The following is a 14724-nucleotide window of genomic DNA, read 5'->3' as shown; positions in this document are numbered from 1 at the left end:
TGCCTTGACGTTCTTGGCTGTGGCAAAGCCTTCCTTGGCTGACGTTTATAAAGAAGGGAGAACAACAGGAAGGGCAGTAGGATAGAGATAACCAAACCAGGAATATAGGGAAGATTTATCAAGCCTGCGTTCTTTATAATTTCCTCTAATACCTGCTTTAAAACACAGCAAAAGCCCTCTAGTGGCTCAGCTACCGAGCGTTCCCATGGGATACGTAGGTTCAATCCCCAGGTCAGCGTCTTCAAGTAAGCCTTCATTATCAACAACGGCTCACACACAGTGGGAATTTGTTAGAGACTATAGGATGGATAATACATGGATGTACCATTTGCTTACTCGAATGTAAAAATAAAGGCTCACAAATATTGGAGGCATGGACTTTGATTCACATTGCATTGCTATGTCACAATTTATTCTATAGCTAAAAACAAAAACAAACAACAAACATTAACTAACCCCTCGGATGAGTTTACCTTCTCTGTGTTAATATTTTCACCCAGCCAGTAGCCATTAAAATGGCAGGCAAAAAAAATGACCGCGTTTAGCTGTTCACAAAGGTGTCAGGTTTTCGTTTAACACCTCCTGCTTTAGGAAGCAGAAGATATTTTTCCAATAAATTTCTCTTAATCCATGTGGAAACTATTATCGTCTTTTGGTTTGCTCCAATTTATGTTTTCTTCACCTAGGAAAAAATAGAAACATTCATTACATATGTAAAACAGCTATATGTTCAATACAATTCTATGATTCATAAGAAATGTCATTCCTTGTAATCTTAAACAGTAACTATATATATATATTTATATATATATATATATAAATATATATATATACACACAGAGAGAAGTGCACTCACAGGAACGGTCAACCAGCTCAATACTATTGTTAGCCTGTTCTATGGCGATTTACCACCTGGGCGCAAATTCTTTTAGCCCAGTAATGCTTTCACAGAATAGAACTTTCCTGTAGTATATCAGTCTGATCCCGCCTATTACGGTCAGTCCAGCGCCAAAATACCAGGCAATTCCTCTCTGAACAAGGAACACAGCAACACCAGACGATCGATTTGGCCTTCATTGGGCCTCGTCAGTGAAGTGTAGCCATATTCCTCTAAGCACACTGAGCAAGGAGTCCAGGTCTGGTTGCCCCTTTTTTCCCATAGGGAGACTAAATACACACAGAGAGAAGTGCACTCACAGGAACGAACAACTGGCTCAATACCATTGTTAGCCTGTTCTATGGTGATTTACCACCTGGGCGCAAATTCTTTTAGCCCAGTCAGTAATGCCTTCAACAGAGTAGAAATTTCCTGTAGTATATCAGTCTGATCCCGCCTATTACGGTCAGTCCAGCGCCGAAATACCAAGCAATTCCTCTCTGAATATATATATATATATATATATATATGTATATGTGTATATATATATATATATATAAACAAATATTGTCTTGAAATTATATTTTTTAAAGTAATAAGGAATTCATCATTATTATATAAGATATTGTATAAAATAGTGAGGAACAATATACCAACTGAACACAAGATTTTGACAGATGTAAAAATGTTTTTACTATTTATAAATATGCTGCTGAGTCGATCACAGATAATGACTGAATGTGCGTAATAAGTCTTTTATACCACTGTTTTCTGAGAGGCAGATTTATCATCCAAAAGTTTAGCAAATGTTAAACGGTAATTGGGTAGGAGTGTGTTTAAAGTGAAGGTAAACTTTGATGAAACAATGCCCTGTTTTTAAAATCACTATTAAAAGCAGTTACACTTTCACTCATCAAATTTTACATTTCACCGTTTTTGTAAAAATACTTACCCTTTATTCTGGAAGCCGCTTCAGCGCTTCCCCCGCCCATCGCAAGTCTCTTTATACGTCAACAATGACGAATTCGGACCGGCTTCCTCCAATCTCAGCTTCCCCCCCAGGGCAAGTATTTTTACAAAAACTGTGAAATGTAAACTTTGATGAATGAAAGTGCCCCTGTTTTTTATAATATTTTTAAAAACAGGGCACTGATTCATCAAAGTTTACCTTCACTTTAACACCCAACAAAAGTTCTGCTAACTCTTAATTGTAATAAATAAACATGTGTGTTTCGTTTCGTTCCAAATCTAAATTTGGACGAATTTGCCAAATTCAGAGATTTGAATCAATTTGAATTTCCAAATTACCCTAGTAACGAAACTAAACTAATCCGAATGCATTTGTAACAAATACATCTGAATTAGTTTGGATTTATTCGTTACATTCGAATGGCCATGGACTAATCACAATTCAGTAAAAAAAAAATGTAGTTAGATTTAATGAGATAGAACAGTGAAATAATTCCGTTTGTGTAACTTGGAACCATCTGAATCAACATAACACATACCGAAACTTCCGAATTTACGAACTGAATCCAAAACGAATACATCCGAATTTATTCGAATCCGAATGAAGCCGAAATGAATACATTCAAATGTATCCGAATTCAAATTGATCCAAAACTAAATTGGAAAAAATCTGAACCAAAACGAATTTTTCCGCTGCACCCATGTCTAGTAATAAATGTAGTAGAAACCTACTGCCACAAGTATTTTACACTTAAACGTTTTGCAGATGGCAACTTACTGGTAATATTCTTTATAGGGGAACATACATATATGATTATACTGTTATATTCTTTTATTCTGCACACACTTTGCACATTAGAAACTAAATCTAAAATGTCATCCAATATTAAAAAAATTTGAGAAAAAACAATCACTTTGTTCCAAGATGAGAAAGCTTCATTTTGATTAAATACCAGAGTTTAGATATAAACACAAAGAGATTTTTATCACAACAAAGTACCACAATGTTTCTGAGCCCACTGGATAAACTACACTAAGAGGCCTATTTATCAAGCTCCGTGTTTCTGGCGAGTCTTCAGACTCGCCAGAAACAGCAGTTATGGAGCAGCGGTCTAAAGACCGCTGCTCCATAACCTGTCCGCCTGCTCTGAGCTCTTAAATATCTTGGTATTCTTTGTTAAAGGAGCAGCAATGTGCTATTAGGAGCTAGCTGAACATATTGGGTGAGCCAATGACAAGAGGCATAAATATGCAGCCACCAATCAGCAGCTAGCTCTCTGTAGTGCATTGTTGCTCCTGGGCCTACCTAAGTATGCTCTTTAGCAAAGGATACCAAGAAAACAAGAAGCAATTAAGAACGTTGTTTAAAATCACTTGCTCTATCTGAATGATGAAAGTTTAATTTTTGACTTTACTGTTGTATGTAATTGCATAAATGATGTATTTCATTTTAGAACTTTTCACTAATGAGTGGAGGGCTAAAATGAACAAATATAATGTGATTTGGCCTGTCAGAAAGACAAACATTACTGCTATCTTATAAATACATGGCAGATAAAAAAAAATGACAGTGGTGTCCCTTTAAGACAATATTCATTTCAGTCTCAAAACTGACAGGATCTGTTATATTTATATCTGAACTCTGTTATTCAACACCATGACGATGCCTATTCATTTGATTCTGTGTTTTCGTCCTTAGTTATTTTATTGAATATTGGATGACATTTAAAAAAAAAAATGTTTTTGTAAAGTTCAAACTCTTGAAGTCTATGGACAATCTTGTTGATGTATTCATGGGAAATATATGGAGATAAGAAATATATATAACCCCATATAAAGCTCGGTGCCCTTTGCTGTATCCAATCATCGGCTGGTTAAAGGTGACATTTGATTTTAGTATCGTCCCATGCACAGGCAATATGACGATAATGGTGTTATGTATTTCAGGTGTCCCATTCTGAGGCAATGGGGAAAGGACAATTTGCCAAATTCAATTGCTGCAAAAGCTGGCAACATAAGTATCTGTTTTGCAATATATAATATATAATATGCAACATAGTTAAAGGGACGTTAAATACTAAATACATTTTATAAGCATAGTTTTGAGGTTATTCCCTGCCTCCCTCTAGTCATGGGTGCAGCCATGTTGAAATCTGTCTTTCACTACTGATGTATTTGCACATGTGCAGTAACTCTGCTTCAGATACCTGCAGTGGAACCTAGGTTACAAAATGGCCGCACCCATAATTAGAGGGAGGTACTTTCATATTCAAAATGGTCCCCTTCCACTAAAATATCATTAATTTACATTCAGTCTTTTGTTTCTCTTTATGACTTAACATGAGCAAAAATCTTGCATTACAATGTAAAGGTTACCATAAGCTTAAAGGACCACTCAATGCAGTAGAATTGCATAATTAACAAGTGCATAATAAAAAGACAATGCTTTAACATCTACTCTGAATTTCGAATAAGCAGTAGATTTTTTTCTGACAAGTTAATTTTTTCTCCCATTTTCCGCCCCCCCCTGTATCATGTGACAGACATCAGCCAATCACAGACTAGTTTACGTATACCCTATAACTTTGTGCACATGCTCAGTCGGATCTTGTTCACCAGAAGGTGTGAATATAAAATTTGATAATGGAAGTAAATTGGAAAGTGTCTTAAAACTGCTGCTCTTTCTGAATCATAAACATTTATTTTGAATTTTGTCTCCCTTTAATGTCTAACTAAACTCATGATAATTGCAATTAATTGCATGGTAAGGTCTTATTAAACGCTTCCCTTTAAATCTATAGACTAAGCTAGTGCTTAAGTAATAGCTTTTGGTAAAACTGTGGTCGGGGTTGGACCGCCACTATCCATCTCACTAAAGTCACAAACTGGGCTTGTAACAAATACTGTTAGTTTTGGTAACGTTAGCACTGGGCGCGTGATTACCTGTTGAGTTATACGGATGTTGTAGAAGGTTTGACGCACAAATGCTACCCCTGTTTCATACATGAATGTAACTAATTTATAGCGTTTAAATGCTATACTTGGTGACCCATGATAACGATCCTCCAGGACAGATCTGTGTCTTTATTTAAGGATTTAAGCTTTCTGCTTGGTACTTATAAGGAGAAATATGTTGGTCAGAGAAGGCACCTATCACCATGAGATCAGTGGCTCCTAATTCTATTCTCCCATGGGCTTCAATGGCTCCAAAAATGTTTTGTAATCTCTTTGTTCATGTATAAGATAATATTTTTGTCCATGTTTGGAAACTGTTTTCAATCTCAAAAACTGATTCTGCATTCACAGAGCATTTGGAAAGCATTATAGTGTCGACGGCATATAGCATATTGGGTATAGCCTCTATTGAAACTAAGTTAACACTGGCATCCTGATCATAATAATTCAAAACAGGTAATAATTTGCCACCATATATGGGTTGGGTAAATTACCATATTAGTAAACAACATTTACTATTTAGGGTTAGATTATGAGTGCCACGCTGTTGCGCACAAGCAAAAAGGGGTTTATTGTGACTCTGCATGCAACAAAGTAGCGCATGTATTAGTGGTTGAAAGTAAATGCTTTTGCTTGAATGCAATTGAATTTAATGCACATCGGGATAGCGCAACTTCAGAGCTCTGTTACGCGAGTCAAAAAAGTTGCACAAAACACATCATAAATATATTTAAAAGTACAGTTACACTCACAATAACACTTTCTAATACAAATTATTGATAAAATGTAACATTGAAAACCATACATATACATGTCTAATACATTTATATATATGTGTGTACATATGTATTTATGTGTGTATATATGTATTTATGTGTGTACATATGTATTTATGTATTTATGTGTGTATATATGTATTTGTGTGTATATATGTATTTACAGACATATATACAAATATAAAAACATAAATACATATCTAAACATAAATAGACATATATATATATAAGTGTATTGGAGCTCTTTGCAGTCAATTAGCTGAAAACATGAAAATCATATTTATGCAATATTCAAATATAATAAAGTGTTTTACTATGTATTTACTGTAAATATTTCACATTCCAATGTTCTTCACATAAGGGTTATGTTCTAAGTATTTTTAAATAGATATTCCTATAAATATTTATTTATATATATATATATATATATATATATATATATATATATATATATATATATATATATATATATATATATATATATATATATAAACCAAAAAAAGATCAGATAGATATAGAAATATGTATTTAAGAAAAAAATAGAAGATATTCTATGTGAAAACTTCAGCTGTGCAAAAACGTTTTACTTTCAACTTGTAATACACGGGCTACCCAACACGCGCAAAAAGCTTACTTCTAGCGGTGTTAATGCAATCGCGATAAATAGCGATCCACTCGTAATCTAGCCCTTAGTGTTTATTGAGGTTTATTTTTTATTTATTTATTTTTTAAATTAATTTTAGTTCAATTTCCTACTCAACCCCCTGAAAGAGCTGGTCTGGATAAATTTGTTCATTATTAAAACTGGCCTTATTAGTTAATATTATTTTACAAATGAAGTTTAGAACAGCAGGATATGTATTTTCTTCACTGCACTTGAGGCAGTAGGTTAGCATTCTAGTCTTTGGGTTCCCCCAGCTATATTTTCTGAAAAAAAGACAAGGATTTGTAGATCATACTGTCTGTGAGTAAGTTGTGCAGAATGCCCAGGGTCAGTACAGTGTCTGTGAGGTGTTTAGTTCCAAGAAAATGAGAGAAGGTCGACCCTTGACATTACAATAAAGCAGATGTCACCTTTAGCACAGAAGCAGGTTCTTCACAGTGAGATCATAATCTCATGGGACTAATGGGACTAAAAAGTGAATTAAATATTGGATACAAAGATGAAAAGCAGAATGTCTATTACATAGTAATGTTGTTGTTGTGAGAGTAAATATCACACATTTCAGGAGCTGATCTGTGATTACGTTACCTGCCAGTTAATATGCATCAGTGATAGGATTCAGGCTACTTCATCTTGCATTATTATTATTATCGGTTATTTGTAGAGCGCCAACAGATTCCGCAGCGCTATAAACAAAGGGGGAGTACAACAAAACAATTATAGGGATAAAACGGATAGAGGGCCCTGCCAAGAGTTGCACTGTTGTAGTCAGCTCTTAAGAAGGTGATCTACAAACAGCTGGACTCTTAGGCTTACATGCTAAGGGGGTTCAGAGGATAGCAATGTAGAAGAGGAACTGGTATAAATTAAGGTTAGCGTAGGTTGTATGCATCCCTGAACAGTAGAGTCTTTAGGGAGCGCTTGAAGCTTTCAAAACTAGGGGAGAGTCTTGTGGAGCGAGGCAGAGAGTTCCACAAGATGGGAGCCAGTCTGGAGAAGTCCTGTAAACGGGAGTGGGATGAGGTAACCAGAGAGGAGGAGAGTAGGAGGTCATGAGCAGAGCAAAGGGGATGGGAGGGAGAGTATCTGGAGACAAGGTCTGAGATATAGGGGGGAGCAGTGCAGTTGAGGGCTTTGTATGTCAGAGTGAGAATTTTGTGTTTGATCCTAGAGGCAAGAGGAAGCCAGTGAAGGGATTGGCAGAGAGGTGCAGCAGATGAAGAGCGACTTGTAAGGAAGATGAGTCTGGCAGAGGCATTCATTATGGATTGTAAAGGAGCTAGGCGGCAGGTGAGGAGACCAGAGAGGACAGAGTTGCAGTAATTGAGGCGGGAAAGAATGAGAGAGTGGATTAAAATCTTAGTTGTGTCTTGTGTAAGGAAATGTCTAATTTTAGAGATGTTTTAAAGGTGGAAGCTGCAGGCTTTAGCCAAGGACTGAATGTGAGGAGTGAAAGAAAGATCTGAGTCAAATGTGACCCCGAGACATCGGGCATGCGGGGTAGGGGTAATGATGGAGTTGTCGACAGTTATAGAGAGATTGGGGGTGGAGATTTTGGAAGAAGGGGGGAAAATGAGGAACTCAGTTTTGGAGAGATTTAGCTTGAGGTAGTGAGAGGACATCCAGGAAGAGATGTGAGAAAGACAGTTAGTGACACGGGTTAGCAAGGAAAGAGATAGGTCTGGTGCAGAGAAGTAGATTTGGGTGTTGTCGGCATACAAATGATATTGGAAACCGTGGGACTTTATTAGGGAACCTAGTGATGACGTGTAGATTGAGAAGAGAAGGGGACGAGGACAGAGCCTTGCGGTACTCCAACAGAAAGTGGTGACGGGGCAGAGGAGGCCCCAGAAAAGGCTACACTAAAGGTACGGTTTGACAGGTAGGAAGAGAGCCACGAGAGGGCTGTGTCACAGATGCCGAAGGATTGGAGGGTTTGGAGCAAAAGAGGGTGGTCAACAGTGTCAAAGGCTGCAGACAGATCAAGTAGGATAAGCAGAGAGAAGTGGCCTTTTGATTTTGCTGTAAGTAGGTCGTTGGTAACCTTAACAATTGCTGTCTCTGTGGAGTGATGGGGATGAAATCCAGATTGCAGTGGGTCAAGAAGGGAGTTTAACGTAAGGAAATGGGATAGGCGTGCATATACTAGTTTTTCGAGAAGCTTTGAGGCAAGACAGAGGAGGGAAATAGGGCGGTAGTTGGATGGGGAGGTAGAATCAAGGGAAGGTTTTTTGAGGATGGGTGTGACCAGTGCCTGTTTCAGCGATGAGGTGCTGAAGGAGAGGTTGAAAATGTGTGTTAGTATAGGGGTAAGGGTAGCAGAGAGGGAGGGGAGTAGCTGTGAGGGGATAGGGTCAAGGGGACAGGTAGTGAAGTGAGAGCGCAGTATAAGTGCCGAAACTTCTTCCTCAATAACAGGGGAGAATGAGCTAAGTTTAAGGTTATGTGGGTTGTGGTTGATTGAGAGCATTTGAGGGGGTGAGAGAATGGAATTATGTTGAGATCTGATTTCATTTCTGATGGAGTCGATTTTGTTATTGAAGTGGCTGGCAAAGTCTTGAGCTGACAGAGAAGTTGTATTAGGAGGTGGGGGAGGGCAGAGGAGAGTATTGAAAGTGGAGAACAGACGTTTTGGGTTTGAAGAAAGATTAGAGATAAGAGTAGTGTTGCTTATGGAGATTAAGGGCAGAATAGAAACATAGAAACATAGATAGAAACATAGATATTGACGGCAGATAAGAGCCATAGGCCCAGCAAGTCTGCCCGACCTTACCTAACAGTATAAACTTATCTAGTTCGTAGGATAGCCCTATGCTTGTCCCATGCATTTTTAAAGTCCCCCACAGTGTTTGTTGCTACTACCTCTTGAGGAAGTTTATTCCATAAATCAATCACTCTTTCTGTAAAGAAGTGCTTCCTCAAATTACTCCTGAATCTACTACCCTTTAGCTTGAGCTCATGACCCCTTGTTCTTGAATTTTCCATTTTATGTAAAATACCCACAGCCTCAGTTTTACTAAACCCTTTAATGTACTTGAAAGTTGCTATCATATCACCTCTTTCCCTTCTCTCCTCTAAGCTATACATATTTAGGTCATTGAGCCTATCCTGGTAAGTTTTATTTTTTAGACCATGTACCATTTTGGTAGCCCTCCTTTGCACAGATTCAAGTTTGTTAATATCCTTCTGAATATATGGTCTCCAGAACTGCACACAATACTCAAGATGAGGCCTAACTAATGATCTATAAAGTGGCATAAGAACCTTACTATTTCTGCTGCAAATACCTCTACCAATACATCCAAGCATTCTGCTTGCCTTACTCGCTGCATTACTACATTGTTTACTAAGTTTTAAATCATCTGAAATAATAATTCCCAAGTCCTGTTCCTCGTCTGTAACAGTCAGTAAAGTGTCATTGAGTCTGTAATTAACATTTGGATTTTTCTTCCCTAAATGCATTATTTTACACTTTGCTGTGTTAAACTTTAGATCCCAGTCGTTTGTCCAATCCTCCAATTGTTGTATATCGCTTCTCATTTTGTCTACCCCCCCTGGAACATCCACTCTGTTGCAAATTTTTGTATCATCTGCAAAGAGACATACTATCCCCTGTAGCCCTTTGCTGATATCGCAGATAAATATGTTAAACAAAACAGGCCCCAGAACTGACCCCTGAGGAACACCACTAGTAACAGCCCCCTCTGCTGAATGAACTCCATTTACTAAGACACTTTGTTTTCTGTCCTTAAGCCAGCATTCCACCCAGTTCACAATTTTTGAATCTAGACCAAGGAGATATAGTTTGTGAATAAGTTTATTGTGTGGAACGGTGTCAAATGCTTTGCTGAAATGAATAGTAGGAGTTAAAGATGAATTTGTAATGAAGAAAATCAGCTGAACTCCGAGATTTTCTCCAGTGCCTCTCAGCAGTACGGGAACATCTGCGTAGTACCGTGTCAGAGGAGAATGCCTGGGCTGAGGATGAGTGCGTGATTTCCGAGCTATGGTAAGAGGGGCGAGATTGTCAAGGACGGATGTAAGGGTGGAATTATAGTGGCAGATTGGTCAGGGCAGGAAAAGGAGGAGAAGGATGAGAGGAGAGGTTCAAGAGAATTAGCAAGTTGTTGCTGATCTAATGACATAATGCTTCTGTGACGTTTGGTGTGAGGAGTAGAAGGAGGGAGAGTTGTAGGGAGGGATGATATGTTGCAAGTAAGGAGATGGTGGTCAGAAAGAGGAAAGGGGGAGTTTGTGAAATTTAAGAGAGTGCATCGATAGCTAAAGATCAGGTCAAGAGAGTGACCGTCTTTGTGAGTGGGAGAATCAGTCCATTGTGACAGACCGAAAGAGGAAGTGAGTTGCAGTAGTTGTTTTGCAGATGAAGCAGTGGGATTGAGGGATGTTGAAGTCGCCAAGAATGAGGGCAGGGGTGTCTGAGGAAAGGAAATAAGGTAGCGAGGCAGCCAAGTGATCTAGAAATTGAGTTGAGGAGCCAGGGGGTCTGTATATGACTGTAACACGTATAGAGAGAGGAGAGAATAAGCGAATCATGTGGGTTTTGAATGAGGGAAATGTGAAGGAAGAGATGGGATGTATTTGTTGAAAGGTGCAACGAGAGGAAAGTAAAATACCTACACCACCTCCTTGTCTATTACCAGACCTAGGAGTGTGGCTGAAGTGGAGACCCCCATGTGACAGAGCAGCAGTGGATGCTGTGTCTAGGGGAGAGAGCCAGGTTTCTGTTAGGGCCAGAAGGTTGAGGGAGCGGGAGATAAAGAGGTCATGTATAGAAGTGAGCTTGTTGCAAACAGAGCGAGAGTTCCAGAGTGAAAGGGGTAGTGGCTTTTGATGCAAGAGGAATGTGAGTAAGGTTTGCAGAGTTTTGTTTTCTGAGTCTATGGGAAGGTACACATGGATGTGCACGGCTTATCAGTGGTTGGGGACCAGGATTAGGGGATATGTCACCAGCAGTTAGTAAAAGCAAGAGGGAGAGTGACATGAGATGAGATACAGATTTGCAGTAGTGAGACCGCTTTTGAGATGAGCTGCAGGGGGGAGAGAGAGTGTTTAGGAATAGGTAAAGTTCATGAGTATAAAAGTAAGGTGAGTTTAAGAGAGATGGGCTAATGAAAAGTGCAGGTGGAGAGGGAGAAGGAGTAATTGAATAATGTAGTTTGTTATACAAGACAAGAGGCAGCAAACATTTTTTTTACAAAAGTGGGAACCAGTTAAACACATAAGACACAGTATTACAGTAGCAATTGCATAAGAAAACAATAAGGTATATGAAATATAATTTTACAAAAGTACTTGCCTTGTGTCTTGCCCATCCTTGTTCAATTCTTGTATAATTCTATTGTTAATGACTCAATTATATAATGTTCACTTAATTCTTGTATAATTTTATTGTTAATGCCTCACTTATAAAATGATCACTTAAAGGGACAGTCTACACCAGAATTGTTAGTGTTTTAAAAGATAGATAATCCCTTTATTACCCATTCCCCAGTTTTGCATAACCAACACAGTTATAATAATATACTTTTAACCTATGTGATTATCTTGTATCTAAGCCTCTGCAAACTGCCCCTTTTTTAAGTTCTTTTGACAGACTTGCAGTTTAGCCAATCAGTGCCTGCTCCCAGATAACTTCATGTGCACGAGCACAGTGTTATCTATATGAAATAAGTGAACTAACACCCTCTAGTGGTGAAAAACTCTTAAAATGCAATCTGAAAAGAGGTGGCCTTCAAGGTCTAAGAAATTAGCATATGAACCTCCTAGGTTAAGCTTTCAACTAAGAATACCAAGAGAACAAAGCAAAATTGGTGATAAAAGTAAATTGGAAAATTGTTTAAAATTACATGCTCTATCTGAATCATGAAAGTTTATTTTGGTCTAGACTGTCCCTTTAATTCTTGTATAATTCTATTATTGATGCCTCACTTATAAAATGTTCACTTCATTCTTGTATAATTCTATTGCTAGTGCCTCACTTATAAAATGTTCACTTAATTCTTGTATAATTCTATTTCTAGTGCCTCACTTATAAAATGTTCACTTAATTCTTGTATAATTCTATTGCTAGTGCCTCACTTATAAAATGTTCACTTTGAAAATGTGAACATATGTTGTTATAGCAATGCACATCCCAAACTAGTGTAAAATATATGCAGGCAGGGCAGTCAGCTGAGTCCACTAAATTGAGTTGATTGCTAATCAAAGACAATTGGAAAGGCCAATTGGAAATTTAGTTTCTGGTCTGGTCAGGGTGAGATGTTAAGTAAACAGACAATAACATTTAGAGGAGGTTAAATCTATGGCATAAGACAGCTATACATTTTAGAATAATAGCAAGTATAGGATTGAGCATCACATGGCAATTAACAAAACATTAGAAGTAAGACATAGGATAACAGTACAACAAATGTAGGACTAAATTAACAACCTAAAACCATTTGCTCTATGTAAATATTCATGTACCAGAAGAGAGTTATAGGAGAGGAAAAACACCAGAGTGCAGTGAATACTTTGCAGATTGACAGGGACTCTATTCACATACCATAAGAGAGTTATAGGAGAAGAAAAACACCAGAGGGCAGTGAATACTTTGCAGATTGACAGGGACTCTATTCACATACCGAAAGAGAGCTACAGGAGAGGAAAAACACCAGAGTGCAGTGAATGCTTTGCAGATTGACAGGGACTCTATTCACATACCTGAAAGTAGAAGAGAGAGAGTAGGGTTAGCTTGATGTAGTGTGCATAGAGACAATAAGTAATGGCTCTAATACTCCATGGGCATTTTAATATTGTACAATTGCTTTCTGAAACATATGCTAGAGCAGAAATGCACTGTCAATCCTCAACTAAACGTGGCTGGTGATTGGCTGCTACATACATATGCCACCCATGAGGGTTAATATATAAGTACAAGTGACTAACAAAGCAATAATTCCTCTACTAGTTTAATTATCGTTCCGTCCCCTTTAAATAAAATAGCAGCCTATACCAGTTTAAAGGGATATATATATATCTATATCTATCTAATCTATCTATCTATATATATATATATATATATATATATATATATATCTCCTCAGAAAGATACAAGTTCAACCTTCAAGATTCAGCACCCTGCAACCTGCTACAGAGTGATACCTTGATCAGTGCAGGGGCTTACATATATCTACCTGCAGCAAAAAAGATGATAAACATACTCTAGAAGAGGATTTCAAGGTGTATGTCCCTGGACTGCAAACCAATTCAAATTTTACTAATAAAATTACAGTTTTAAATACTTTCGATATATTTACTTTTTTATGCAAATCTTTTGCTAATATATGATAAGCATACATAAAAAATGTAATGTTCTATTAACTCTTCTGCTGCCAACTGATGAGAAAATAATTCTGTGTCAGCTAATGTCATCAGGTTCATGTGATTTCTGTTCAGCTTTTGTAATCTACATTAGTCACAAACAGCTGTTTTCACCTGTTGATTGGCAGCTGTGTTATAGAGAGAGTTTGGTACCTTCCCTTTAGGGTAGTGCATTGACTCCAGTGATGCCTGCGGCCAGAAACACACCCAAATTATACACAAAGCATTAGCAGTAAAAACATATTTTTGGTTGATAAATTGCTCAAAAAAATGTTAAAAGTATTTTAGCTTTTTATGATACAAGGTAAACACTATGAACTAAATTGTGTTGGAGTTTCTGGAATGTATGGGCATGTATATAAATTAGAAAATGATGACAAAAAATATCTTTTTTTTTATTGTCTCTTCTTTTTATAAAAAAATATTTAGCATCCTAATATACATTAGTTAATAATGCTGTGTGTTAAAGGGAAAGTCTACTTGGAAATTGTTATTGTTTAAAAAGATAGATAATCCCTTAATTACCCATTCCCCAGTTTTGCTTAACCAACACAGTTATATTAATACACTTTTTACCTCTGTGATTGCTTTGTATCTAAGCCTCTGCAGGCTGCCCCTTATCTCAGTGCTTTTTACAATCTTGCATTTTAGCCAATCAGTGCTAGTTCTTGTATAACCATTATCATTTTCTACTGGAGTTACATTAAAAAACTTTTGGGGTACTTGGTAATAAGTCAAAAAGTGTTGTCAGGATTTAATCAAATCCTTTTAGCTGTTGAATTCGATAAGTGAAAAATGTCCATATAAATGTGTTGTTAAAGGGACATGAAATCCAAACCTTTTCTTTCATAATTTAGATAGAGAATACAATTTTGACAACTCTCCAATTTACTTGTATTATCTATTTTGCTTCATTCTTTTGATATCCTTTTTTGAAGAAGCATGGGATACCAAGAGAACAAAAAAAGAGATAATACAAGTAAATTGGAAAGTTGTTAAAAATATCTAAATTGTGAGAGAAAAAATGTGGGTTTCATGTCCCTTTAAGTATCAAGAATTTGGATTGTGATCAGTAAAACAGGACTGGCACATATTACATA

At 37.2% G+C, this 14724-nt stretch overlaps 1 long non-coding RNA gene across 2 annotated transcripts in view; it reads right to left on the bottom strand.

The window, feature by feature from the left end:
• LOC128637959 (uncharacterized) overlaps positions 1 to 14724 on the bottom strand; it is a 167440-nt gene that overhangs the window by 31203 nt on the left and 121513 nt on the right. The window contains exons 2-3 of one of the 2 annotated variants that reach the window (XR_008399020.1): positions 12886 to 12964; positions 474 to 682 (exon numbers count right to left, since the gene is read on the bottom strand). This is a non-coding gene — a long non-coding RNA (uncharacterized LOC128637959). The remainder of the gene's footprint in view (positions 1 to 473; positions 683 to 12885; positions 12965 to 14724) is intronic. The other variant, XR_008399021.1, reaches the window with a different exon arrangement.

Source organism: Bombina bombina, chromosome 8 (assembly GCF_027579735.1).
Source record: "Bombina bombina isolate aBomBom1 chromosome 8, aBomBom1.pri, whole genome shotgun sequence".
In the NCBI taxonomy this organism is placed as follows: Eukaryota; Metazoa; Chordata; class Amphibia; order Anura; family Bombinatoridae; genus Bombina; species Bombina bombina.
This window is presented reverse-complemented; position numbering and strand designations above follow the sequence as displayed.